The sequence below is a fragment of the Canis aureus genome, chromosome 5 (genome assembly GCF_053574225.1).
Source record: "Canis aureus isolate CA01 chromosome 5, VMU_Caureus_v.1.0, whole genome shotgun sequence".
NCBI lineage: Eukaryota > Metazoa > Chordata > Mammalia > Carnivora > Canidae > Canis > Canis aureus.
Window position 1 is genome coordinate 84631084 of NC_135615.1, and position 27798 is coordinate 84658881.

The following is a 27798-nucleotide window of genomic DNA, read 5'->3' on the forward strand; positions in this document are numbered from 1 at the left end:
GAGAGAGAGAGAGAGAGGCAGAGGGAGAAGCAGGCTCCACGCAGGGAGCCCGACGTGGGACTTGATCCCGGGTCTCCAGGATCACGCCCTGGGCTGAAGGTGGTGCTGAACTGCTGAGCCACCTGGGCTGCCCTTAAATGAACTTTTTTTTTAAAGGAGCTTCCATACCCAGCGCGGAGCCCAACCCAAGGCTGGAACGCACACCGCTGAGATGGAGACGTGAGCTGAGATCAAGAGTCGGATGCTCAATCGACGGAGCCGCCCAGGCACCCTGAGCATCGAATGAATTATATTCCTACATCTCCTAGAACAGAAACGAGTGTACGGGAGATCGGCGATCGACAGTAGCCCTCGTCCCCCCAGCAGGCTCCCAGAAGGAGAGAAGGGCCCATGTGGGGGGAGCAGTTCTGAGAGCGGCTTCCCTGGAAGTAGTGTTGAGTCCGCTGTCGCCCCGAAGTACAAATGCAAATGCGCGTCCCCCACCAGCATTGGCCCCAGATTTAGGGGACCGTAGTGGTGGTAGGGTCACCCCGCTGGCTGTGCTTCAGGTACTCGCTCCAATTAGTGTCCCTTTCCCCGACCCGCAGGCTCGGTGGCCCAACCGACGGCGCCCGCCCCTGCGTGACCTCAGCGCCTCCGTGCTCCGTTTTCTTCATCTGTAAAAAGAGCATAATAACAGGATACACACCTCAGTGGGCTGATTCCGAGAATCGTGCGGGCCAAGCCCTTAGCGCCGGCTGGCCCGTGGGAAGAGCTTTCTGTTTTAGTTGGAGGAAGCGCCCAGGGTGTCTGGGGTGGCAAGAAGAGACCGTGAAGAATGACCTAGGACCAAGCCGAGAGACTTGGTTTACAAAGTAAGTGACCCGGGGCATCTGGGTGGCTCAGTCTCACATCGAGCCCCGCATTGGGCTCCCTGCTCAGTGGGGCTTCTGCTTCTCCCTCTGCCTCTGCCCCTCCTCCCTGCTCGAGCTCTCTCTCTCTCTCAAATTAATTGTTTTGCTTAAGTCTTAAAAAAAAAAAAAGAAAAAATCCCAACAAAGTACCTAACCTGGGTCTTACCCTGCGCTGGCTGCCGTAACGAAATCTCAGAGGCAGGGGCGCTGAAACAACCGAGATTAACTTTCTCACAGTCCTGGAGGCTGGAAGTCCTGGTCAAGGTTTGGTTTCTCCTGAAGCCCCTCTCCTTGGCTTACGGGTGGCCGCCCGAGGCCCCAGGCAGGCCACCCCAAGTGTACCGCAGCGGCAGTGGCGGACCGATTATCTTGAACTGAAGCTCCTTGGAAAGCGATCGGTGGCACAAGGACGCTCAGACCCTCCTCCGTCCCCTCGAGAGCAGGACACCAATCTCCCATGTGAAAAACACCCTCCCTGCACTAAGAGGCAAAAAGACATCCTCCTCGGGATCCCTGGGCGGCGCAGCGATTTGGCGCCTGCCTTTGGCCCAGGGCGTGATCCTGGAGACCCGGGATCGAATCCCACGTCGGGCTCCTGCTGCATGGAGCCTACTTCTCCCTCTGCCTATGTCTCTGCCTCTCTCTCTCTCTCTCTGTGACTATCATAAATAAATAAAAATTAAAAAAGAAAAAGTAAAAAGACACAAAATTATTGAAATACAAAAAGACATCCTCCTCACCAGAGTTAGGGACTTTTTTTTTTTAATTCTTTTTTTTTTAAGATTTTATTTATTTATTCATGAGAGACACACAGAGAGAGAGAGAGAGGCAGAGACACAGGCAGAGGGAGAAGCAGGCTCCCTGCAGGGAGCCCGATGTGGGACTCGATCCCGGGACCCCGGGGTCATGCCCTGGGCTGAAGGCAGGCGCCAAACTGCTGAGCCACCCAGGGTTCCCCCAAGTGAGGGACTTTGAAGACAAGAAAACTGTAGAAACGCTCCGTGCTGGGTTTTTTCCTAGTCTAGGGCCTCAGCCTAAATTTGCTCAGAATTCCGTGCTAATTAAAGCTCCCAAGCACCAGCTTCCTTTTATCCTGTCAATTCCTCACCCAGTTATCGTCCCTTTGTCTAAGAGGTATAAACACGGCCTGCCTCGGTCTTTGGGTCTCAATTTCATTATCGGGCCTCTGCACGTGTAAGAAAGCTTTGGTTTTCTCTCCTCTTACTGTATCTCCTATCAATTTAATTTTTAAATCAGCTAGTACAACCCAGGGGGGAAGGGGTAAGATCTCTCCCTCCCCTATAACCGGTGCAGTTGGCAGGATCCTTTAACCCGCTGGACACACTTGCCCTGAACACTGCCTCGGCCCCAGAGATCCTGGGACATGTGACATTCAGCCGACAAAAGGTGAGATTTCCGACCATCTGTCTGTGGGGTCCAGTGGATGGAGAATGGTGAGACTCTTGTTTTCCTCTCCCTGAATTTAGATTAGCAGGATAACATCTAGCAGAGCTAGTTGGGGCTTAGCCACTCTTGGTAAAAAAAAAATTGGGTACAGTACTCCTCGGTTACAGGTCCTCGCAGAGACAGCCCCGTTTTCCTTTGTCTTTGGTGTCATTTGTCATAAAAAGGAATGGCCATAGGACAGAAGGCAGGTACAGACCCTGTAAGGCTGCTGCTCGGGCCCACCTCCCAGCCTGCTGAGTGCATGGGGCTCATCAGACCTGCATCGATTTAGACAAACTTTGCTGTGGGTCCGCTCCGTAAAAACCGGATGAGGAGGGGCGCCTGGGTGGCTCAGTGAGTTAAGCATCCAACTCTTAGTTTTGGCTCAGATCATGCTCTCAGGGTCATGAGCTCGAGCCCCACATCAGACTCTGTGCTGGATGTGGAACCTGCTTACGTTTCTCCCTCCCTTTCCCTCTGCCCCTCCCCACCCATCTGTCTGTCTGTCTGTCTCTCTCTCTCTCCCCCTCCCTCTCAAAAAAAAAAAAAAAAGCAGATGAGGTTTCTCCTTTGGTCTTGTTCTATGTCCTAAGAGCTTGGCTTTGCGACCAGCGAGAACATCCTCTCGGGTCTCTGCCATCCAGAGGGTACACTTACCCAAGGGCACCTTGGTGGCCAGTCACATAGGCCAGGGAGCTGAGACAGACAGTTACGAGCATCAGGGGCGTTTTGTCATGAGAGGTCTCAGCCCATCAGGGCCTTTGTCGTCTCACCTTTCGTTGCTTGTTAATGCTAGGAAGTCGCTATCCAGTAGCCCCCGTCTGGTGTCACAGATTAACGCCTCACGTCTTCCTGGGAGATGGGAGACACCTCTAAAATTATTTTATTTTATTTTATTTTTTAAATTTTTATTTATTTATGGTAGTCACAGAGAGAGAGAGAGGCGCAGAGACACAGGCAGAGGGAGAAGCAGGCTCCATGCACCGGGAACCCGATGTGGGACTCGATCCCGGGTCTCCAGGATCGCGCCCTGGGCCAAAGGCAGGCGCCAAACCGCTGCGCCACCCAGGGATCCCTCTAAAATTATTTTAGACAGCTCTCATGCCAAGCAGTTGCCTTATTGGTATTCATGGGAAGATCAAATCGAAAGGAAAATACCCAAAAAACTATAACGGGAATCTCTTCATAAAATGAAAGAACAGAAGTCAGAAGAAAAAGCAAAACCCAAATCTGACATAAACCCTCTTCTTACACCTCCCTTTATCCCCAACTTCCCGCGCCTGGCCCTCCAAAAGGTCTATAGGCTTTTGTATCTCTGGGCCCCTGATCTCGATCTCCCCTTTTCAAACCCAACCTCAGCTTCTCAATCAATTTCCTTAAACCCTAAAACCCCCACGTCCCCAGAAGAACCCTCAAAGAACCCGCTGCCAGTCTGAAGCTCCCTTGCCTTCCCGGCTTTGCAGAGAGCACTTGGGCCGGATCTCCAGGCTCTGGGAGTACAGGTTTCTTGTGCACATGCTGAATGTCAGGAAGTCAATCTCATAAGAGCACCAAGGAAGGGCAGTAAAGCTCGTTTTGCGGTGCCTCTTAATTCCTCATATTTTTCAGGGCTTTGTGATCAAGCTCTGCCAGTTTCAGACATTCCTATGCAATGTCCTTTAGGGACCCTCACCGCCAAGAGTTCATGTCCTCTGGACAGCAGAGACCTGTTAGCTCCTCTCTCAGAGTATCTACCAAATTTGGAGAGGAATTAGAACGACCAATGCACAGCCCCACTCACAGAGAGCTTGACCGGCTTCCGGGGGAGTCCTTCCAGCCCATGACTGTAGGATGGCCCCCTGGAGAAACATCCCGTGCTGGGGACACATGGCCAGAGCCCTCCTCGCCCTCCCACGACTCCCCAGGAGCCGGCTCTCCCCGAGGCTGATATTTCAGGGTTAATAGGGCCACTAGAGGAGGGCTTTCCTCTCAAAGTTAATTGGTCTCAGGCTGAAATATACGCTCAGAAAGAAGGGGAAACACCCGAAAGCCTCTGTTGAACAGTTTGCACAAACTTTTCAAAAGCACGTTGCATTAAATCTGGAAGCCCCAGAACATAGAGATCTTCTCATTTCTGCTTTAATGGGAAATTTCCTCCCTGATATTCAAGACAAATCCACAATCACATCATGGGTTATACTGGACGACCGCTAAGGGTAATGGGGGCAGCTACCCAGTCCTTTGAAAAGAGCTTACCAAAAGCAACAGTTCTTGCTTTGCGTCTTGAATCTCTTTAAAGGCAAGAGCATGACTCGGAATAACTTGAAGTCCCCTCACAGACCTCCCTGTTTGCCTCCAGACAATTGCAGACATTGCAAAGCAAAACAAAACGAAAACAAAAACAAAAACAAAAAACTGAGGACATTGGAAGAGAAATTGTCCCACACTTAAGAAAAGAGAAAGTCTAAAAAGCAATTCCCCTAAACCCCAGACCCACCCCCAAAAATGAGAGGGTCAGCCAATCTTAAGTCACACAGAGCCCATCATAAGACTTAAATAGAGGATCAGGAACCGGATTTCATAGCTGACATGGGTGTGACTTTCTCTAGCATTGATTTGGAGGATTTGTCTCCACTGGCCACCTCTGATCGATCGTTCCAGGCTCTTATTCTCAGGGCGACCTATCCCACGGCCCAGACCTCAGCCCGGCCCAGTATCTATCTGTAAGCCTCCTCTCCCTCACCTGGCCTTTCTAGCACGCCACTGTTCACCTGCAAACCTTCTTGGTGGAGATCTGTTATGTAAATTTAATGCATCTATAAATCACAGTGAGAAGGGTGTTCTTGTTTCTCATCAGACCAAGTCCCCATTTTCCTACTTTCTTCCTACTTCTGTTCCAAATTCCTCTAAAGAAGGTAAGACTTTTCAAGATGTCCCAATCAGGGCCACATGGCTAGTTCAGTCAGTAGAGCATGGACTCTTGACCTCGGGGTTGTCAGTTGAGTGTAGAACTTACTTAAATTAAAAGGTGGGGGGCAGGGACGCCTGGGTGGCTCTCTTCACATCAGGCTCTCTTCATGGAGCCTGCTTCTCCCTCTGCCTGTGTCTCTGCCTCTCTCTCTCTCTTTCTCTGTGACTATCATAAATAAAATAAATAATAAATAAATAAATAAATAAATAAATAAATAAATAGAAAGATGATAGATAGATAGATAGATAGATAGATAGATAGATAGATAGATAATTAAAAGGGGGGCACTTGGGTGGCTCAGTCAGTTGAGTGTCTGCCTTCAGCTCAGGGCATGATCTCAGGGTCCTGGGATCGAGTCCTACATTGGGCTCCCCGCTCAGCGAGGAACCTGCTTCTCCCTCTCCCTTTGCCTCTCCCCTCCACTTGTGTTCTCTCTCTTTCAAATAAATAAATAACATCTTTAAAAAAAAAAAAAAAGCTCAAAGATGTCCCAATCAGTCTTTGGGTTACACATGCAAGTGAAGCTGGATTGTTATGAAGTGGGGAGTGTATGAACATTTCTTGGGAAAGAAAACATTTTGATTAGTGGCTCTGCACCCTCTTTCCAAAAATACAGGTGCAAGGAATTGAGCCTATAATAGACTCTCCTGCAACAGGGCAGCGTTGTCTCTACTCTCCCGCCCTGGAACATCCCAACCTTGCCAGTAAAGAAAGCAGGCAAATTTGACTTGGAGGGAGACCAAGTTTATGGATTCATGCAGGACCTGGGGGCAATAAGGTGTTTTGTGACACCTTAGTAGCTGCGGTCCCCAACACAGCTGATACATCATTCCTGATGAAGCAGCCTGGTTTACAGAAATAGACCTCTCCGGCTTTTTTTCAATCCCACTGAACCCTGATTCACAATTTTTCTTTTCTGCATTTATGTTTAGAGGGAGACAGTTAACCCAGATTCACATACCGCAACATACTGTGAATCTCCCTCAATGCTTTCCCAAGTCCTTAAAGCCGATCTAGACTCTATAACCCTTACTCAAGGTTCCACGCTGGTGCAATATGTTGATGACCTTTTACTCTGCACTCGAACTAAGCAGGGAGCTCTTCTGGATTCCCCCGTCCTCCTGCCGGCGCCAGCTGGACGAGGCCATGAAGCCCGTAGATCTAAACTCCAATGAGTGCCAACAACTGTTCTCTGCTTAGGACGTGAGAAGCTCACCCCAAAATGCCTTCGGTCAGTTCTGTCCACCCCTCTCCTCAAAACGAGAAAACAGTTCCAGAAATTTTTAGGGGTCACCAGCTACAGCCACCAGTGGATTCCTAATTTTGCAGTTTTTACCAAACCTTTGCTTGCTGTTCTCTCTGATGTCACCTTAGAGTCTATTTCCTGGATTCCAGAGGCATGAGTCTCCTTTGAAGCCTTCAAATTAGCTCCGTCCACACCCCGTGGCTCTTGGCGTAACTTAATTTTGACAAGCCCTTTCACTTACATTGCCATGACAATAATGGCATTGCTGTGGGCATTCCAGAACAAACTGCAGCCTCTCCGATATGGCCTATTAGCATATTTCTTATGCCAACTAGACCCTGTGGTATCACATATGTTCCTATGCTATGTGCAGTGGCTGAAGCTGCCACCTTGATTGACAAAGCCAAGGACCCCCCACCGCCTGTATGTTCCCTGTGCGGGCCTTGCTCTCTTGCAAGTTCATAGGACACAGGACCTCTCTACACGGCCTCAGACCACTTACGAACAGCCTCATTTCACTAACCCTTCCATCAGCTTCCATCAGGGTCGCTGGAGAGCCCCACTCTATTCCCCACGACTGCCTCACAACCACAGACATGGTCTCAAAGCCACTAGCGGACCTCTCAGACATCCCTCCAGACAATCCAGACGTACTTCTGTTTTGTGATAAATGAAATCTCCAAGGAAGCATAATAATTGGTTATGCTATAATTTCCCCGCATGAAACACTGGAGGCTCATTCTTTACTCACCCACAGCCCAAGTGGCTGAACCCCTAGCTCTTACTAGAGCCTGCACGTTGGCAGAAAGGAAAACGGCTATTTACACAGACTCTAAGTTGGCTTTGCTGTTGGCAAAATTTGGAAATCCCGGGGATTAACTTCTCCCACTGCTCGCGGGCATCTCGTTGCTGACCTACCACAAGCTATTCGCCCCCTTCTGAAACTGCCATGGTGCCCTGCTCAGCCCTACTAAGAAAACACGCAGAGCTGCTAAGTATGCAGCCCTGAATGGACCTCCTCATCCTTTCTCCACCCAATTTCTGACTCTGCCTTCATCTGTGAGTGATATTATTCATTATGAGGCAAATGCCCCACAACCTGAGAAAGACACTCGGGCCCCAAAGGGTGCCAAACAACTATCCGACGGATTCCACCCCGGGCCAGAGGACTCACTGGCCCCTTTCCTTGTAACCCTTTGCCTTGTACTTACCTCCCGCCCAAAAGGACATACATGCAAACAGGGGGTAGTTAAGAAACTAAAAGACAATCGGTTTTGCCCTGGCATCCACAAAATTTCTGGCCAAATTATTTCCCAGTATGCTGCTTGTAAATGTCACCAGATTTCTGGAAAAAATCAGTTTACCCTTTTTGACCTACACTGTCCTTTTTGACGTATCAAATGGATTTTATAGATTTGTCCTCTGCATTGGGCTGTTCTCATTGCTTGATTATTGTCTGCAGGTGTAGCGGATAAATGGAATGCTATCCAACTGGATGTCCTGATGCCACCACAATGGTCAAGAATTTTTTTTTTAATTTTTTGTTGTTGTTTTGTTTTGTTTTTACTTATTTATAATAGTCACACAGAGAGAGAGAGAGAGAGGCAGAGACACAGGCAGAGGGAGAAGCAGGCTCCATGCACCAGGAGCCCGACGTGGGGTTCGATCCCGGGTCTCCAGGATCCCGCCCTGGGCCAAAGGCAGGCGCTAAACCGCTGCGCCACCCAGGGATCCCTGGTCAAGAATTTAATACCTGGGCAGCCCCGGTGGCTTAGTGGTTTAGCGCCGCCTTCAGCTCAGGGCCTGATCCTGGAGACCCGGGATCGAGTCCCACATCGGGCTCCCTGCATGGAGCCTGCTTCTCCCTCTGCCTGGGTCTCTGCCTCTCTCTCTCTCTCTGTGTGTCTCTAATAAATAAATAAAATGTTTTTTAAAAAAATAATTTAATACCTGAGATCATTCCTTGTTTTGGCATTCCTTTTTGGATTGAGTCGGACGAAGGAATACACTTTAGCAGAGATAAATCACTTTAATTACAAAAATTGGGGGTACTCATTAAAATTCCATACCCTAAAAAATTAAATTAAATTAAATTAAATTAAATTAAATTAAATTCCATACCCGATGTCAGCCTCAGTTATCAGAGCAAATGAAACATAAAAATCTACACATAAAAAGGAATTTAGGAAATATCTGTCAAGAAACCAGTCTTAAATGGCCAGAACCATTGTCCTTGGCCCTTATTAAGATCTGGGAATCTTCAAATAGGAGATATGACTTGACTTCTTTTGAAACAATGTTTGATGGTCCAATGCCCATGGACATCTCTAAACTTTTCATTTGGGGATTAAGTGAACAATCAGATTTCGTAGGTAATCATGTACAAGACTAGCTGGTACCCTTGCAGCATACCACTAAGAGGCAAAAGAGGCATGGCTTCCACCACCTGATGAGGCTTGTCACCCCTTCCCCTAGGGACCGGGTGCACATGAAGATCTTTAGAAGAAAACAGACTTTCACCTCGCTAGGAAGGACCCTCTGAGGCACTACTGACCACTTACACTACCATCAGAATAAAAGAAAAATCCTCCTGGATTCGTGCGAGCTGCACCAACATAGACCTAGATTATCCCCCTCAAGGCAACTGGGAGACAACTCTTACAGGTGACCTGAAAATAAGGATTTCCAGAGCCAAGTCCCAGGCCCCAGAAGCAGATCACATCACCATGGAGACAGTTTTTCCTAAGAGCACAGATCAAGAAACTTCTCCTTCATCTACCCTTCTCATCTTACAGACTCCATGATATTAAAAACAAAAAAAGAAACTTCCTTTTGAATACTTTTTCACATTTTAAGTCACTTAACAGAAGGCTGACTGGGGAGTACTGGTCTCCACCCATCTACCTTCCTCTGTAAGCCTATGAGATCTTTTCCAGCCTGCGTCTTGATCTTACTGACCTTCTCTTTCTCAGCAGGTCAGGCACAAACCAAATACTCCTTTATGCCAATTTACCAAAGCTGGCCACGTTAACTACGCAGTCCGATTGTCGGCTATGTCAACATTCAGATAATGCAAAGAACCTGACCCGATCTTCGTTGCTGCCCGTGTGAATACCTGGGGTACTGAGCATGGAAGACAGATGGGCCACAGGTATGGAATCCACGACCAGGAGAATGCCACATAGCCTTCTCCCTGAAGAGTTATTTGGGCACCAGAAAACCTCTACAAAAGCTCAAGGACTAGCCCTTGTCAGAGTAAAAACAATAGCTGAAAATGATTCCCTTTGCTCTGAAGACAGACATGCCACCGGACTTCTCCTGGGAGACAAGCCAGGACTGTACTGCAACCAGACCCCGTGGCTTGATGCTGACAATGGCATCTTCAAACTTAGCAAGGAGATTAAAAATAACTAGCACAGACATTTGCCAAATCGCCAAATGTTTCTGCAGATCAGCGTTGTATGACGTGGGATATCGCAACTGCCCCCCTCATTAGATTGCCCAATACCACAGACTATATTTGGGGGGATCAAAATTCGGGACTTACTTGGCAGGGTGACAACACTAAGCTTTCTTGCTGCCAGAACCAACCATAGGCCTCCTATATCAGCTATTTCTCAACCTGTTCTGTTCTCAGAGACTGACAGGATCACATGACAAATAGAGATAGATTGGTTGTTAACATTATCAGTAGCAAAGGTTTCCAGACTTTGTTTTTTTTTTTTAATTTTTTTTTATTTATTTATGATAGGCACACAGTGAGAGAGAGAGAGGCAGAGACACAGGCAGAGGGAGAAGCAGGCTCCATGCACCGGGAGCCCAATGTGGGATTCGATCCCGGGTCTCCAGGATCGCTCCCTGGGCCAAAGGCAGGCGCCAAACCGCTGCGCCACCCAGGGATCCCGGTTTCCAGACTTTGAAAGCTACAGGTCCTAATCTAACCTTGGCTATAAACCACGCTGGTCTTTTTTTAATTTCATGTGGCAAAGTACATAAAGTATTCCCACCTAAATGGTCAGGATGATGTGGACCTGGATGCCTGGCTCCTTCTTTCACTAAGCACTCCACCCTAAATGCCAGCTGAATTGCAAACTTGGGCTCCTTTGCTCAGAAAATTATGCCACATAAATATGCCCATCGAGGAATCAAGAAAACCCGCTGGGATGTCACAATTTCAAGTTCTATTCTGCATTAAAAGTCTTATTCCCAAATTTTAGAGATTACAGATTAGAAAAGGCAATCCTAAATCTCTCTCTGGTTGATGGAACAAGAGTTCAATACCACCGTGCAAACTTTGATGATACTCTAGTCAGGGGTTAATAGTTTAGCCTCCTATGGTTTTCCAGAATCGTCATGCCCTAGATTCACTGGCTGCACAGCAAGGAGAAGCCTGTGCAATAATCAGTGAAAAATGTTGCATCTGTATAAATCAAACAAGCCAAGTAATATGTGACTTAAATCTGTTACAAGAAAGAGTGAATATTTTTCACCAGGTAAAGGAAGCGTAGACATTATATTGGGGTGATCTGTTTCCAGAGCGGGGGACTGGTCTAGTGGGAGGCGCAGAAATGTGCTCTGGTTGGTTCTTTCCTGCTGGTTCATCCTCATTCTGATCTATGTTATTTTCTCTCTTTGTAGATCTCTTTAACAGCCATTTAGTAACTCAATTTCTCCCTCCCCAGTCACCAGCTCAGCTTTTGGTATGTGAGCTTCCAGGGCAGTTTCAGAGTTGGGAACCGTAAGGCCCCAGGCAGGCCACCCCAAAATGTACCACAACAGCATATTGATTATCTTGAATTGAAGCTCTTTGGAAAACGATCAGTGGCACAAAGACACTCACACCCTCCTCCGTCCCCTAGAGAGCAGGACATCAATCTCCCACATGAAAAACACCCTCTCTGTACTAAGAGGCAAAAAGACGATCCTTCTCACTAGAATTAGGGAATTTAAAGCCGAGAAAGCTATAGGAACAAACCATGCTGGTTTTTTTTTTTTTTTTTTTTTCCCTAATTTAGGGCCTTGGCCTAAATTTGCTTAGAATTCCTTGCTAATTAAAGCTCCCAAACACCTGTTTTCTTTATCCTGTCAATTCCTCACCAAGTTATCGTCTCTTTGTCTAAAATGTATAAGAACAGCCTGCCTTGGTCATTGGGTCTCAATTTCATTATGGGCCTCTATGCACGTGTAACAAAATTTGATTTTCTCTCCTGTTAATCTGTCTCATATCAGTTTAATTCCTAAAGCAGCTAGAAGAACCCAAGGGTAATAAGGAGATTCCTTCCTCCCCTGCACCACCTTCTCCCTACAGCCTCACATGGTCTCTCCCCAGGATGCTTATATCCCTGGGGTCTCCTTGTGTGTCCAAATTTCCTCATTTTATAACACAAGTCAGACTGGATTAGGACCACCCTCACTGCTTCATTTTAAAGGTCCCATCTCCAAATATAATTGTGTTGCATGGTACTGGAATTAGGGCTCCAATATATGAGTTTAGGGGAAACACAGTTCAGCCCATAGCAAACTGTGCTTTTCCAAAATGTCAAGGTCATGAAAGTCAAAGAAAGGTAGAAGAGCAGAGTGTAGGAGCAAAAGAGGCATGACAACTAAGTTCCACGTGTTCCCTTGGCGGGGATCCCAGGCTAGAAAAAAAAAATATTTTTTTCTTTTGTTATAAAGGATTTTAGTGACACAGTTGGAAAAATCTGAATAAGGCCTGTAGATTATTACATGACAGCCTTGTATCAATATCAACTTCTTGATTTTGAAAAAAAAAAAAAAAACCACTATAGGGGCATGTAGGTGACTCAGTTGGTTAAGCCTCGGCCTTTGGCTCAGGTCATGATCTCAAGGTCCTGGGGGTCAGCCCTGCACTGCTTCTCCCTTTCCCTCTTGCCCCTCCTCCCCACTCATGCTCTCTCTCTCTCAAATAAATAAAATATTTCTTAAAAATACTGTAGTTATGTGGTAGAAGTTCTTATTTTTAAAAACTGTACACGAAGTGTTTGGGACTATCGGGTAATTGGGCCTGTGACATAATTTCAGGAAAAAAAAGTACAAAGAGATGATGGATGGATGGATGGATGGATGTAAGCAACTATAAAACATTAACACATGAGTGAAGAGTACACAGGAATTCTTAGTCCTGTTTTTAACAACTTTAATGTAAGTCTTTTCAGACCTACAGTTCACAAACTTTCAAGCCCTGAGCTGTGAAAACCTAAACAGTGGGTACCCACGCAGGGGCAGTATGTTGGGGGAAGGACAGGAGAGGAAGGACACCTCTCCAGCATCAGGGGGCCCAGCCGGGTAAATAATAGGACCCTCATTTTCAACCTGAGGACGTGGAGGCACAGAGGGCTTAACAACCCAGCCTGGAGTCACTCGAGCTCTGTGAGGGCAGCGCCCACTGCCAGGAGCCGCTCCCGGGCAGCGCAGCCTCCCTCACCTGCAGCAGCAGCCTTGGAGAAGGGCCAGTCCCCACAGGGAGGCAGTGGGGACAGGGGGCGGGGGGTGGGTCAGGGCTGGATTTCCAAACCTGTGGTTTTCCCTGTGTCCCAAACCTCAGGATTAGCCTCAGCCCCTTCCAGTCCTGCAGACGTTCGGCGCACAAGTAAGGCGAAATAAAGAGCCAACGTGATCCGAACAAAGTGTTTTTATAAACTCATGGAAAAAGCCCTTATCAGAAAAGGTTTAGGCGGGAGGCGGGCGTGGGGGGTTGTGACAGATGCCTGGTCACTTCTGCAGGCTCCTGGCAAGCAGTGATCATTAGCAGATTTTGTTCTGGGTAGGCTCAGTGTCAGCTGCACATTATGGGATTTTATGGGATTTACACACAGAACTTTCCTACAAAGCAAGGTATTATAGGACGGATTAGGCAGTTCCAAGAGGCAAAGGCTCTGGCTCCCCGTCTTATTTGTTAGCAGATTTTTTTGAAGAGGCCCATGGTCAGGGGCTCCGTGGCCTCACACCAGAACTCCCGTATCCTGCTGGCTCTAAAACGATATACTTGTACATAAAGATCATCGGGTGGATTTTTCTTAACAGAAGCCCATTATAGACCGTTAGGAATATGTAGAAAGACCTAAAAAGGAGATGAAAACCACACGCGCCTACTGTCATCCAGAGGCAGCCACTGTTGATGTCTTGATGTGCTCCTCTCTTGTTTCTGTGTGTGTGTGCACATGTGTGTGTGCGCGTGTGTGTGCACGCCGAGAGAGACAGGGAAAGACACAGGTCCAGAGCCAGGAGAGAGAGAAACAGAATATAAAACCGAGTTAAATTTGAATTCCATACCTGCCACTCACTGGCTCCATGACTTGACCAAGCTGCTTGACCTTCCTTTCCATAGACTTAAACGAGAAATACGGATCCTTCTCCAAAGGAGCCATTTTGATGAAAAGGGATTAAATTCAATGAAAGTGAGGCATTTAGAATACTGCCCGCCCGGCACACGGTAAATCCCGACCAAATGGTGACTAAATAAATACGAATATGTACTTTCAGCTTTTTCTTTCCAAACATGGGATCATGCTGGTGAGATAAATGTGTATCCTAACACTTTGAGGGTTTTACTGCCCTAACTGTGGGAAAACGGACTTCTCTTCCCAGGGAGATTAAAAATAAAAAAGTATAAAATTCCCAATTATGCCCTGCTCCTTAGGCGAACTGTAACACGTAGTGTATTGTCAATATTGAGCGTCTGATTTGCGGGGGAGGGTGTCATTCTTTTCCTTCAAAACTGACGTCCCAGCATAAGCTCAACAAGCACCTGACTGAGGCTTCAGAGTCACAAAGTCCAGAAGATCAGATTTTTCCATGTGCTTTAGCGACACCACCCAAAACTGCACAACTTGGACTAGTTGCTCCCCGTATGTGGGCTTCAGCTTCTTCATTTGTTGAATGGGGACAGAGCCCCAGCAGCCAGTGGCCGTGATGGTTCAGGAAGATAATCCACACGAAGCACAGGACCTGGCGTCTAACAGGTGCTCAGGAAAATGTAAAATAATAATGATTATTATTAATTTTCCTATATTTAAGACACATAATCTTATCATGAATATACATGCTTCAATTTGTCTATTTCTTTACTCGTATTTTATTTTATTTTACTTTATCTTTTTCTAAGATTTTATTTGTTTATTCGTGAAAGACACAGAGAGAGAGAGAGAGAGGCGGAGACACAGGCAGAGGGAGAAACAGGCTCTGTGTGGGGAGCCCGATGTGGGACTCGATCCCAGGACCCCGGGGTCACGCCCTGAGCTGAAGGCAGACATTCAACCACTGAGCCACCCAGGCGTCCCCCATCTACTCGTATTTTACAAATTGGTTAGGGCAACATGCAAAAAGACACTGAAGTAATTGCCCAAACAGGGGCTTTTTGAGGAATAGAACCAGAGCTGGTAGGAGGGAGCCCGGCGTCCCCGCCCGCTGAGCGACAGCGGGCCAGGTGCCACAAAGGAAACGGGAGTCTGGAATACCTGGGATGCACATGCAGAGCCAAGGGGACCGGGAGACTGGGCTCTCTTGGTCATCATAATAAACAGCACTCTCATAATAGATGGCAGAGATGCCATAAATCTTAGGGGAGGCCCCTAAGATGAGCGGCAACAAAGGGGAGGCCCTGGGATGGCAAGTCAGGCCCCGAGAGGCCTACCTCCTGCTTGAGAACTTACAAGTGGCAACATTTGGGGATCTCAGGGTCCCCATATGTTAGAACTAAATGAGATATTGCATTTGAGCATCTACAGATAGCACCCGGGGGGCGGTGAGCATTCAATAAATGTTCACTAGTTGTGGGGCCTTAAATCCACCCTAGACTCTCACGTCTTACTGCTTTTTTTTTTTTAACTTCTCAATACATTCAGTGTCCCTAGTGATTTTCCACCTCTTAGAGCGGACGTCAATGCGGGCCAGGCCCTGCGATCCATTTCCAGAAAAAGGGCAAGAAAACAGAGCCTGCTCTTCGGAGGTTCGCACTTCGTGTATTTCTTAGGTCTTGATGGTGGTCGTGGTCGTCTAGGGCAGAAACGGGCAAACGACGGTCCACAAGGCAAGCCCGGCACAAGCCGTTTTGTGTACGGCCTGCAGGTCGAAGAATGGTTCTTAGGTTTTTTGAGTGTTTGGAAAGTAATCAAGGCAAGAATGATATTTCGCCATCTGTGAATTCTATGAAATTCACATTTCCGTGTCCATAAATAAAGTTTTGTTGGCGCACATCCACGGTCATTCGAGAAGGCTCATCTTTAGGGCTTTACGTGTCGTCTGTTCACATACTGTCTGTCGCTACCACAGCAGAGTCCACTTGTTGCAGCAGAGGCCGTCTCTACCGGAAAGGGCTGCGGCCTCCTGACCCAGCGTAAGGGTGGGGCACCTCTGTGGCCCCAGCTCCAGGCCCGTCCTAGTGCCAGGGAAGGCTTCGTGCACCCTGCCGCTCAGATAGCCCCTCCTTACCCCCCATGGTGACCCTGTCACCCAGGCTCTCCCTCTGCCCACCCCACCCCTGACAGTGAGGTCCTTAAGGACGTGTTGCCAGGACAAAGGAAAAGAACACCCACTGAGCATCTTCTCTCTGCCGGGTACCAAGCCCCCCAAAGATGTCCTCTCCGTAGGTGGTCACAGTTCCATGCTGGGGACGGGAACACAGAGGCTCAGAAAGGCAAACAGCCCGCCCCGCTCACACAGTGACTAAGCAGGCAGGGCTCGGATCCGAGGTCAGGATCATGCCAACCCCAGGGCCACCCTCCCACCAGTACTCTGCGCCCTGATTTAGGATTGTGGGACCCACCCGGAGGCAGGCGGCAGGTGACAGCCACTGGGTGCCCTCCTGGCCTCCACCCAGGATTTCTCGGGTTCACCCCCACCCCAGCCGCCCCGCCAGCCCATCTGTGTTCCTGCCACGTCTCCGGCCTCGGCGGTGGCCCGCGTTCCCACCCAGCCCCGGCAGCCAGAGGAAACCCAGTGGCCCCAGCACCCACGTCCACTCACACGGAGCCCAAGGAACCCCCTGGGGAAACCTGCCAGCACCAGCAGACCCCGGCCAGAGAGGAAGGACGGGCAGGTGTCGTTCCGTGGGAACACTCCCCTGGCCAAGGGGGCTGTTTTCCATGCACAAGAGAAGCCCTTCTATCTGCTTTGGGTTTGGGGTTTTGGTTTTATGTACGCACCCAGTCCTCCCAAGGGGAAGGGGCCCACCTGGTAGATGCTCTATGGGGGCGGTGGTTACTGGGTTTCTGAAGTCTCCAGCCTTGGCAGACCAAGCGTCCCCTCCCCACGGGGGTTTTCCTCTGTCTCAAGCCCGTTTCCCCCTCTGTCCCCCCCTGCCCACCCCATCTTCTGTGGCTCCTCGGGCGCCAACCCTGCAGGGTACCAGCCCTCCAGGCCGCCCACCCTGAGCTCCAGGAACCGGCCTCCGCTGCACCTCGAGGTTCTCCAAATCCTGCCTCTCCCTCCCCACCGCCAGCTTGTCCTGCTCAGGGCAAAGTCACCCCCGGTCACACGAGGCTGTGCATGTGTGTGCGTGTGCCCACGCGTGTCAGCCCCCAAGTGATCACCGTTAAAATCCTCCTCAACCGCAGGGCCCCTCGGAGGAGGGAAGGCACCTCCCGGGAGGTCCCCGAGCTGGTGCTCACGGCAGCAGAGCCTCCGTGTCGCTGCCCAGCCACCTCTGGCCCGACGCCTGCAGCCTCCCCATGCGGCCTCCCCCTGGCTCTGGTCCCCGCAGCCACCACCGGTCCCTGCAGGTCCTCAGGACTCCGCCCCAGGAGCATCTCACCTCTGCTACTGTCACACTGGACATGAAACCCCCAGTTTTCCTCTTGGCCCCCAGAACCCAACCTCACCCCTCTCGAGCTTCGATGTGCATGTAAAGCACCTGGGGGTCACATTCTAGAAACTTCAGGAGGCCAGGGCGGGGCTTGGGCGATGCTGACACCGCTGGTCCAAGGCCACACTGAGCCGCAGACCCCAGGGGAGCTAGCCCCACCCCCCTCCCCCCTCCTCCCCACCCGCCCCTTCTGGCTCCTCCTGCACACCCAGCACTGTCCTGCCTGGGGACTCCCAGTTCCTCCCCTGTGCTCCCTCACCCGGATTTCTGTGGTCTCGCTTCCCCTCCATTCAGGTCTCTGCCCCACGGTCGCCTCAGAGAGGCCTTCCCGGGCCACCCCCTCAGGCAGCTCTTCAACCACCGCCATCACTCAGCCCCTGCCCGCCCTCATCCCTCTGTACCCCTCCCTGCCCGTCTCCTTCCTGGTGCTCTTCGCCTCCCGACCAGGCAGTGATGCCCGCCCCGGACCTTTCTATCCTCGCTGCTGTCTCTCCAACATCTAGAACGGGGCTTGGCACATAGTAACTGCTCAATAAACAGCTGGTGGATGAATGAATGAATGAATGAATGAATGAATGAATGAATATCATTTGCAAACTTCCCCTACCTCCGCTCCTAAGGCTTGGCATTAGTGACTCAGTTTGGGGATGGGGGACAGCGGGCCCCACGTCATGGCAAAGCGCGCACCTTAACAAGGATGGATTCCGACACGGTGACAGCAGAGCATCCAGCCCCTGGGGGCCCAGGGCCACCGCGGGGGTCGCACGGCCATCCCGCTCGTCTAGCCTCTACCCTGAGAAGCTCCCCGACACTGTGACTGTCAGATGTGGGACGGGTCACAGCGCAGTGTGAGTGTGCTGGGAGCGAGGACACTGGGGGCAAGCGAGGGGACCCCGGGCCAGCACTGGCGGAGGCGAGGACGCCGGGGACCCAGGGAACAGCCAGGAGGAGTTTCCTGGGGGAAAAACAAAAACAAAAAACAAAAAAGAATAGGAGCTAAAGGAAAGATCACAAGACAAATAGGAGTTTCCTTGGCCCGCAGGGAAGGGTCCCAGGGCGTGTGTGGCGGGGGGTGCGGGTGGACGGCCGGGGAAGCGTCCCCTGGAGAGCTGCTCCAGAAGCCCTGCTCCAGGGCGGGCGGGATCCCCGCAAACCCTGAGCCTGTGGGGCCCCCCTGGCTCCTCAGCAGGGATGGAGGGGCCTGATAGGCAGGGGCCACCCCGCCACAGACACAAGAGCACTCGCTGCGCCCCTGGCCGGGGATCTTGTCGTGTCGCATCCTGATCCACTCTTTGCAGCTGAGGGCACCTGGAGAGGAGGGGCTGGGAGCGGGGACGTGATCCGGGGCTGCCGGGCTCTGCTGGCTCTGCTGGCCTCGGCGTCAGGGGCAGCCAGATGGGGGACCCCCCGCGGCGGGGGTCGGGAGAGCGGACCAGACCAAGCACCCCCGAGTGAGGCCCCCAGCCTGTCCTCCCCAAGCGCAGGGAACGGGAGGGCTTGCCCAGGGGCGGCCAGCAAGGGAACCTTCCAGCAGGCGCCGCAGACAGGCAGCCCGGGCAGTTCTCAGACGCTGGGTGCCCAGCAACCCCCTGCCCAGCCTCTGTGCACCCCCGTCCCGTATGCAGCCTGGAATCTGTATTTTCACAAGCGCCCCAGGTGATCCTACGCGGTCTCCGCGGGGATAAAGGAGACAGACCAGGGCTCAGGTCCCATCTCCATCTCAGCCGGGTGGTCTTGGGTGACTTTCTTAACTTCTCTGAGCTTCATAAATAAAAGGCAAGGTTTGATGCCCGTTTGTCTTTCCAGTCTCAGCCGAGATGGTGATAAGCAACATGCCATGAACGTTCGTGGGCTTGGCACTGGGGCCGAAATAGTAGGTAAAGACTAGGGGACCCAGAGGGGGACGGAGACAGTTACAGGCCGGTGGCCTATCCAAGGCCTGCTAGTCTCAGGGGAGGCTCTCCTGGGGGCCCCCCCTAACCCTGGCGCCCCCCCCACCCCCCCTCCGGCTCCGGGCTGGAAGGCAGCTCCAGAACTGCCCTGCTGGGTCCTCGCACCTCCCAGGCCCGCCCCGCGCCAGGAGAGCTGAGTCATGGAAAAAGTTAGTTCTCCAGGCTACAGCTCACCCCCACTCCATCAAACCCACAAAGGCTCCTTTCACGGGTTTTTTTTTTGGTTGGGGGGAGGGGGTGCGGCTGGCTGTGGGGCCCTCTCCCTGCACTGGGATGTGAAATTTCAAACTTGGGCCTGGAGTTAAGTCCCCCACCCCTTACCCCCAAGGAAGCTTAGGGAGGAGAGGTAGCGAGAGCAAAAGACAGGACGATGGGAGGCAGGAGGGGCATCCTGTCCCATGCGGTTCCCACTAAAGCCAAGCCACTGGGACCCTCTGGACACCCTGCAGCGCAGAGCCCCCTCAACCTCGTCTTTTTGGGACCTGTCTGTGGGGGGTCCGCCCAGGAGGCGGCAAACAGCACCCCTCTGGGCAGCTGATGAAGCAGCCTGAAGCCCACAGGGATGGCAGGCCCACAAAACCCACATCCTGAAGGTAAACCGAGTAGGAAAAAGGTGTCTGCTTCCCAGCCAGAAGCCATCCCCACCCCTTTCAGGGCTGCCTGACTTATTCCTTTTTATTCTGCTTCCCCCCCAAAGCTGCTGGCTGGGAGAGGGAGGGGCCCCCCCTTGTGGCCTCCCGTGAGTCACCTGGATATGCTGTGCCTCTGTTTCCTTCTGCGTTAAATGGGTGTGATGGTCCCACCTCTGCAGGCAGTGTCATTTCCTTTATTTATTCTTTAAAGATTTTAATTTATTCATTAGACAGAGAAAAGGAGAAACAGAGAGCGCACAAGCAGGATGAGTGACAGGGGGAGGGAGAGGGAGAGGCAGTCTCCCCTTGGAGCGGGGAGTCCGACGTGGGGCAAAACCCCAGAACCCGGCTCAGGACCTGAGCTGAAGGCAGACGTGCAACCACCCACCCAGCCTGCCAGGTGCCCCTCTTTTATTTTTATTTTTTTAAGATTTTATTTATTTATTTGAGAGAGAGAGAGAGAGAGAGAGAACACAAGCACGAGGGGAGGGATAGAGGCAGAGGGAGAGGCAGGCTCCCTCCCTGAGCAGGGAGCCCGACTCGGGACTCGATCCCGAACCCCGAGATCATAACCTGAGCCAAAGGCAGACACTTACCCGACTGAGCCCTCCAGGCGCCCCCCAGGCGCCCCTAGCCGTCTCATTTCTTAAATCAGAATAATGTGTAACACTACCCTGAAGGCCCGCTGCCTGCTCTGCAACCCAAAGACACACGCAGGGGACACGTAAGCAGGACCCACGGGTCCCCCAGCGGCTCTGGCGTCAGCACGGGGCGGGTAGCAGGTTGGGCACCAGGGGACACAGGCAAACGTGCCACTGTGCTTACGAGGGGCTTAATGCATGTGCCGAGGTGGGGCTAGATGACCTTCTCGGCCCGGGAGGCTTGGGGTGTTGCCCCCACGCGGGAGAAAGGTCTGGAAGGGAAAGGAGAGCTGGTGAGCGAGCAGGGACCGACGAGGCAGCGGCGGGGGCGGCCTGGAGGCGCAGTGTCCCGGGCAGGCCACTAGGCGGCTCCGAGGATAACAGATGACAGATGACAACAGGCTGCGGGCGTTCCCGCTCCAGGCTCCCCGGCTCCGGAGCAGGCCCGCGGACACCAGGCGCGGCTGGGACCAAGGGGCCGGGCTCTCTCAGGTTGGGGTTCTTCTCCATTTTTAGAGGACTCCAAGGTGGGAGGGGACAGGCACTTTGACAGAGTCCTGCCTTTAGCCAGGGCCTGGGGGTGAGGATGGCATCGGCCTGCCCTCTGGTCCGCGTCTGGGGGGCTGAATGGAGACAGGAGGGAGCCCCCGTCCGACCTCTCTCCTGCGAGCAAGCGGGGTGCGGTGGGAGGGGAAATCGGGTCCGTCTTTGAATCCCTCCTTCCTGTCGCTTCTGGCTGGGGCACCAGGGAAATGGAGATAGGAATGTCCCCACTGCAAGGTCAGTGGGAGGCTTTGGATGTCAGAACCTAAGCCGTCCACGAAGGAGGACCGTCCTCCAACCCCGCCCTGCCGGTGGCTCTCCAGATGCTGCGTCTCCCAACTCACCCGGAAGGGAGCCTCACCTGCAGAGCTCCTCCCCAGAGCTAGAGGCTTTGTGGCCCGGGTAATCCACAGCCCCCCCTCAGCCCCAAGTCAGCTTCTCTGAAAGCCACGCTCTCCCCCTGATCCTCAGCAGAACTACCAGGTGGGGCCCCGAAGCGCCTGGTCCCCGCGCCCTGCGCCCCGGGCTCCGGGCCCACCCAGCCCCGCTGAATCAGACCGCCTGGGGGTGAGGCCCGAGCAAGCCTGGCGCGGGGGGCAGGGGGCGGGGGGGGGGGGGGTAACTGCTGCCCCAGATCACAGAGGAGTTCCCTGCCCACCCTCCTCCTCCCTCCTCCTCCTGGCCCGGACGGTCGGGGGCAGTGGGAGGCAAGTCCCATCAGCACTTTAAACCGAGGCTGCTTTTTTGTGACTCACCTCCCAGACTTCCTGCAACAGGCATCTCTAAATAGCAGGGTCCCACCCTCTGGCACAGCAGACGTTCTCCCCGGGGGGGGGGGGGGGGGGGCGGGGAGGGCGGGAGGTGGCAAGGTGGGTGCCAGGCTAGGGCAGCCCAAGGGGGACCCAAGGACAGAAGACGCGCGGCCTGCGCAGCTCAGGGGGCGCCCTGGTAGGACATCCTGTTTACAGGCTTTTGTTATTAAAGGAATTGCTGTCAATCAAGGTAATTCTAACCCTAGATGAGCAATAAATATGCTCCCAGCTAATCTTATGGGGATTTTATTGGCACCTTGGGGGCAGAGGTTCCTTTACCCTGCTCACCCCCGCCTCTCAATGCAAAACCCTGCTCCCCAGCTGATGCCCCCACCTCCCTCTCCGACCCTCCCCAGCCACGAGACTAAGAAGTGAAGACAGAAGGCGTCCGGGCACCGGGCGAGGGCGGCTTCCCGGGGCTACCTGGAGGCAGGGGGTGGCCAGAGAGCCTGACATAACCCCGGGTCGACCTGGCGGGATCAAGGCGGGCCTGCCCCCGGCCCCCCGGCCCCCCGGCCCCCCGGGCCCCCGGCCCCCGAGGAATGGCTCCGGGAGGGAGCCGGTCTGCAGGAGTCGGTCCCAGCGTGCTCCAGGGGCCCGGCCGGCAAGTCCCGGCGCGCGGAGACAGGGCAGCGGCCCGGCCGAGCGCCAGCCGCGGCGCCCCGTGTGCGCGCCCGGGAGCGCGCGTCGCGCACTGCGCAGGGGGAGGGGAGGCCGCGGCCGCCGCTCGCGGGCGCGGTAGTGAAGCCTCCCAACAACTTTAACTGTCAATCAGACTTAATGGGGTATTAAAAAATGGGGGGGCGGGCGGGGGGGTGGAAAGGGCAGCCCTCCCGCTCCGCGCCGCTGCGGCCCGGGGCGCGAATGAATAAGGCGGCGCTGCCGAGGGCGCCCGAGCCACACGCGAGGCGCACCCGGGCCCTCTCCAAGTTGGAAAGGACAAAAAGAAGGCAATAAATGCTAACGAGGCCGGGAAAGGGCGCCGGATCGAGCGGCCAGCCCCGGGGCTCCGCCGGCAGCGGGAGGCCGAGAGCCGGAGGCACCGCGAGCGCGCGCGGGGGCGAGGCGCGCGCGGAGGGAAACTGACACCCGGACCCCCCGCTCCTCGCGCGCGCTGCCGGCCCCGGGTCGCGGTCGGGCAATTTGCAGAATAGCAATGGGTCGGGAGACCTCCGCGGGCTGAAACTGGGAGCTCCGCGCACGCCCCCCGCCCACCAGCACCAGCACCACCAGCACCACCAGCACCACCAGCACCACCAGCACCAGCACCACTTTTTCTCTATTTTTTTTCCTGGAGAAGGGGGGGGGGCGCGCTACAATTTGGAACCTTTTTTTTTTTTTTCTTTTTTTCTTTCTTTTTTTTTTTTTTTTTTTTCCAATCTTGCACTTTGAAACCTCGGGACTGTAGCAGGGTGCGCGCGTGCGGTTGGTGCCTCCCCACCCGCCCCCCCACCCCCCCACCCCCACCCCCACCCCCGCCGCTGCCTAAACTCCTCTGCGAGCCTGTAAACATTTACCTGCGAATTCCCCAGCCCCGGCGGCTGCTGGGGCAAGAGGCTTCTTGTTAGAACTTTCCACCTCCGGCTTCCCCTCCAGCCCTCTCTGGCTGTCCCGACCTCCGCAGACGCTTTTGCTCCTCCCGAGCAGAATTTATCCTTGTTTTGTTTTGTTTTGTTTTTCTTCTTTTTTTTTTTTTAACCCTCACCCCCTGTGTTTTGCATTTGGGGAGGGGAGGAAGAGGTGGTTTCCAAGAGTGACCAAGGTGGGACGCCTCTCCGACCCTTAATTTGGGTTATTTATTATTATTGTTTGCGGTGTTTTCTTTTTTCTTTTTTTTTTTTTGATTGCTGTGTTGCTGGTCCGGGGAGTTCCGCCGCGCCCCCTCCCCTGCGCCCTCACCCCCACCCCTCCCCGCCCCCCCGGCCCGGCTCCGCGGCGCGGAGGATGGTGTGGAAATGGCTGGGCGCGTTGGTGGGGTTCCCTCTGCAGATCATCTACCTGGTGGCCAAAGCCGCCGTGGGGCTGGTGCTGCCCGCCAAGCTGCGGGACCTGTCACGGGAGAACGTGCTCATCACCGGCGGCGGGAGAGGCATCGGGCGCCAGCTCGCCCGCGAGTTCGCAGAACGCGGCGCCAGGAAGGTACGGGCCCCGCGCGGCGTGGGGAGGGCGCGCAGGTCGGGGGGCGCGCGGGCCGGGGACGCCCACCTGCAGCCGCGCCGGGACCCGCGTCCCCGAGCTCGGCACTGTCACCTTGCAAAGGTCCCGGGCTCCCAACTGTCTTCCTTGGGCAGGTCCGGAGCTGCTCCGCTCCCGTGGCATCGGCGCCCCTCCGCCCACCCCCATGCACACCCCGAAACCGAGGACGCCCTCCCATTACCCCCGCACTCCGCCCGCCCCCCTCCCTCCCCGAGGAAGGTGCTGCGTGTCCCCCGGCGCCCTCCCCTCGGTGCCGCCACCCCGGGGAGTGCAGGGTGTGTGCGCTCCTGGGTAGAGCTGGGAGCCGCCTGCTTGCTGGCTCCGGGTTTTCCTTGGCAACCCGCTTCCCAGCCCCAACCCGGGCGGCTGCAGCTCCCCAGGCAGCGAGCCGGGGGGATACTTGCTTCGGGTCTGAAAGGGGGGAGAAGAGGTCTCGCTCGCCTGTGCAGCCGGGCCTGACCAGCACTCCCACGCCCAGGTGTTTGGAAAATCTAGAAAGAGGGGGACAGTAGCTGACACAGAGTCCTTGTTCTCACCTTCAACCCTGCCCCCTCCCCTCCCCCAGATGCAGCCCCAGAGGGGTTCCCTCCCCATTAAATGAGGAGGTGGCACTGCGCGGGGAGGGCCCCCTCGCCCAAGGGCTGCCCTTCGCTCTGGGGCGGTTGCAGCATCTCTTCCTCTGGTTTTCCCAGACCTGGTGCCTGCGAGTGGGGAGGGTGAGCCGGCTGTCACCCAACTCTGACCCAAGCCAGGCTGACTCACCCAGTGACTAGAGCAAAGGAGAGAGAGAGAGAGAGAGAGGTTGGAGGCTGGCAGGCGGGACTGTCTCCAGCCGGCCCTGCGAGGAGGAAGAGCAAAAACAGGGAATTAGTTTGAAACTTCAACTGTGGAAGAACGAGGGGGTTGGGGGGGTGAAAGGGCCAGCAGAGCCAGCTGATCTGACACGGAGCCACATACCTAGGGGATTAAGTAAATATGTACTGTAGAAAACCAAACCTGCATGTAATTCCAGGTTGCTTTTGTTTTGTTAAATACTGCCCTGAGATTTACAATTCCTCCGGGGTGGCTCCGGCTGGGACTGAACTTTGGAGTCCGAACTATCAGCCAGAGCCGATGGCTCCTTAACTCTTCCCCTGCCGGGCGGCGTGGGGGAGGGGCGGCCTGCGGCCGAGCGGGCGGCGGTTGGCTGTCCCCGGCTCCCGCTTCTCCTTGGGTGGTTTGGACAGCTGCTTGACCTTGCAGTTGGAAGGGTAGTTCGGAAGTGTTTTTAACCCTTGGACACACCGAAAAAGGAGAAGTGAGAGTTGTTTCATTTTCCTGGGGTGAGGCCCGTCGGAGGGTTCCCCAGAGCCCTGGGTTGGGGGGAGCAGGATGGCACACGGAGGTGTCCTTGTGGGGGTATGTGGGGTGTGGGACGCTCGGTGTGATTGTCATTCCTTAGCTGTCTGCATCCCGCAGAAACTTTCTTCGGACTCTTCCAGCTGGCCCAAGTCCTGGTCTCTTTTACTGCTTTTGTAACTGGCTGCAGTAGGCTTGCGAAGAACTCTTTTAGTCAATCTGGAAAAACTTGACTGACTATAAACAATCCTAAATTAAAGAAGTATATGGCATTGGCGGCGGCGGCGGGGGCGGTGGGGGGGGTGTTGGTGACTCGTAAAACAGTGCAGAGTGGCACCCTGCAAGTTCATGCACCGGGGGACCGTGTCCCACCTTACTAGGAATGGACATCCTCTTCCAGGGAATAAACTCAGGGCCGGTTAGAAATATGTCTTAAATTGGTATCCGGCCACCGGGAACGGGATCCATGGGGGCCTGTGAAACTTGCAGTGCCATTCATGCTGGGGTTAGTCATCAGCCCTCAGGATGAACCAGAGTGCTCCCTCTAACTCGTAACTGTCTGACCAATTACTAAAGCTACTTTTTAATGAGCCCTCCACTTGCTGCCATGGTGGGGAATTTGGAATCTGTCTGAGTCCATCTGGGGCCAGTGAGAAGGCCCCGGGACAATCCCGAGCCAGGAGAGTTTGGGGGCCCACTGGGCTTGGGACAGAGGGCCGGGTGTTGTGGTGGGGACTTTCCAGGAGCCCACTGAGTGGGTTGTGGGTTTCGGGGTGGTCCTGGAGCCACTGCAGAGAGCCAGGGAGGGTGGCACCAGCCACAGCCTGATTCACAGATGACTGTCCTTCCCTTCACCTCGGCGGAAGGAGAGGCTGCAACTGACAGCCCTTCCAACCTGGATTTGGGGCGGATTGGATCTGGAGGGGGAAGGTCCCCAAAAGGGAAAGAAGGAAGGAAGACCATAGCCTCTGCCAACAGGTGGCATATCCCAGAGGGAAATTCGTTTACCTTTGGGAAAGAGTGACAACCCAGTTTCCCGTAATGATCTTTGGCAATATGTGCCGGTGGTGAGGCGGTGGTGTAGTGTGCTTTAGGCTGCAAAGGTGACCCAAGGGAGGGTTTTTCTTAAAGGGACACAAAGGCTCCGGGAGCTAGAAAGCTCCCCACCTGGAGACATCTGTCCCTACCCACAACTCACGGGGGTCAACAGAGGTAGGGCTGGCCATGGTTAGGGGCTCCAGGCGGAAGGGTCCTGCTCTGTTATTCCCACTAGACTCCTTTTTCTTATTTTCTGTGCTCCCTGGAATTCCTCCCATGAAAGCAATCACAGAGCTTGGGCCCATCCCTCTTCCCCTCAAGGCTCCTGGCTAGCTAGTCAGCCTGCACAGCCTCCAAAGTCTTTGACCTTGACAGGGTTATTGGCAGGGGCCCCTGGGAGGAGGAGAAGTGGACTATTTGTTTGGAAGTATTTGCAGTGGCTGTTCCAGCTTTGGCACCAACATGAGGCAAATGGCTAGATTAAAGTCCTGGGCTGTGACTGCAGGCCCGTGGAGGCAGGCAGGGGCAACAGATGGGGGCCCAGTCCAAACATTTTAAGGAAGGGTCCAGCTGGGACTCGGGGGGCCATTCATTTCAGGGGGATAATATGAGAGCTGGCTCAGAGTTGCCTCTGCTTTGCTGTTACTGAATTTGCATTATGTGGGTCGATAGCCTTGTTCCTAAAGCAGCTAGCGAGGGACTCGCCCTTTCTATAGATTTGTGAATCCTAGTTTCCTGCCCTGTCTGTTCAGCAAGTCCCACCTCCTTCCCATTCCTGGCGCTGGGGCAGGCCCAGGCCCGTCTACGCCATGATGACCGTCTGGTTCACCGAACCTACTTGCGGTGTCCGTCAGGTGTCTGGCACAGCTCTAGGCCTGGAGGGGGGTGGGGGTGCAACAGAGATAAATAAAGACCCAGAGACACGGCTAGGTGCTCAGAGGCAAGGCACCAATTACAGTGCGTATTCCTCTCCTGGCCGCCCTAACAAAGTACCACTACCTTGATGACTTACAGCGAAAATGTTCTCTCGGTTATGGAGGCCGCGGGTCTGAAATCCAGCTGTGAGCAGGGCCCCACTCTTTTAAGGACTCTAAGCGAGACTCCTTCCTTGCTTCTAACAGCTCCGTGGCTCCTGGCGTTCCTTGGCTTGTGGTGGCACCTCTCCTGTCTCTGCCTCCCCATGGGGCCTTAACCTCTCTGTCCAGCTCTGTGTCCTCTCCTCTCCTTGTAAGGATACCAGTCAGTGGGTAATGACGCCTCAACCAGTAATGAGCCTTAACTAATTACAA

At 53.6% G+C, this 27798-nt stretch overlaps 1 long non-coding RNA gene across 3 annotated transcripts; it reads right to left on the reverse strand.

Moving 5' to 3' along the window:
- Positions 1–25360, reverse strand: LOC144314923 (uncharacterized). Of its 3 annotated transcripts, none has more exons than XR_013380773.1 (5): positions 25130–25360; positions 24896–24971; positions 24538–24624; positions 23455–23986; positions 1–656 (listed from the first exon to the last, which is right to left on the reverse strand). It is a non-coding gene; the product is annotated as an uncharacterized LOC144314923 (long non-coding RNA). The 3 variants fall into 3 exon arrangements; XR_013380774.1 differs by lacking the exon at positions 1–656 and adding an exon at positions 13191–14520; XR_013380772.1 differs by lacking the exon at positions 1–656 and adding an exon at positions 13191–14510 and having other exon boundaries at positions 25130–25359.
- Positions 25361–27798: the final 2438 nt, after the last annotated feature.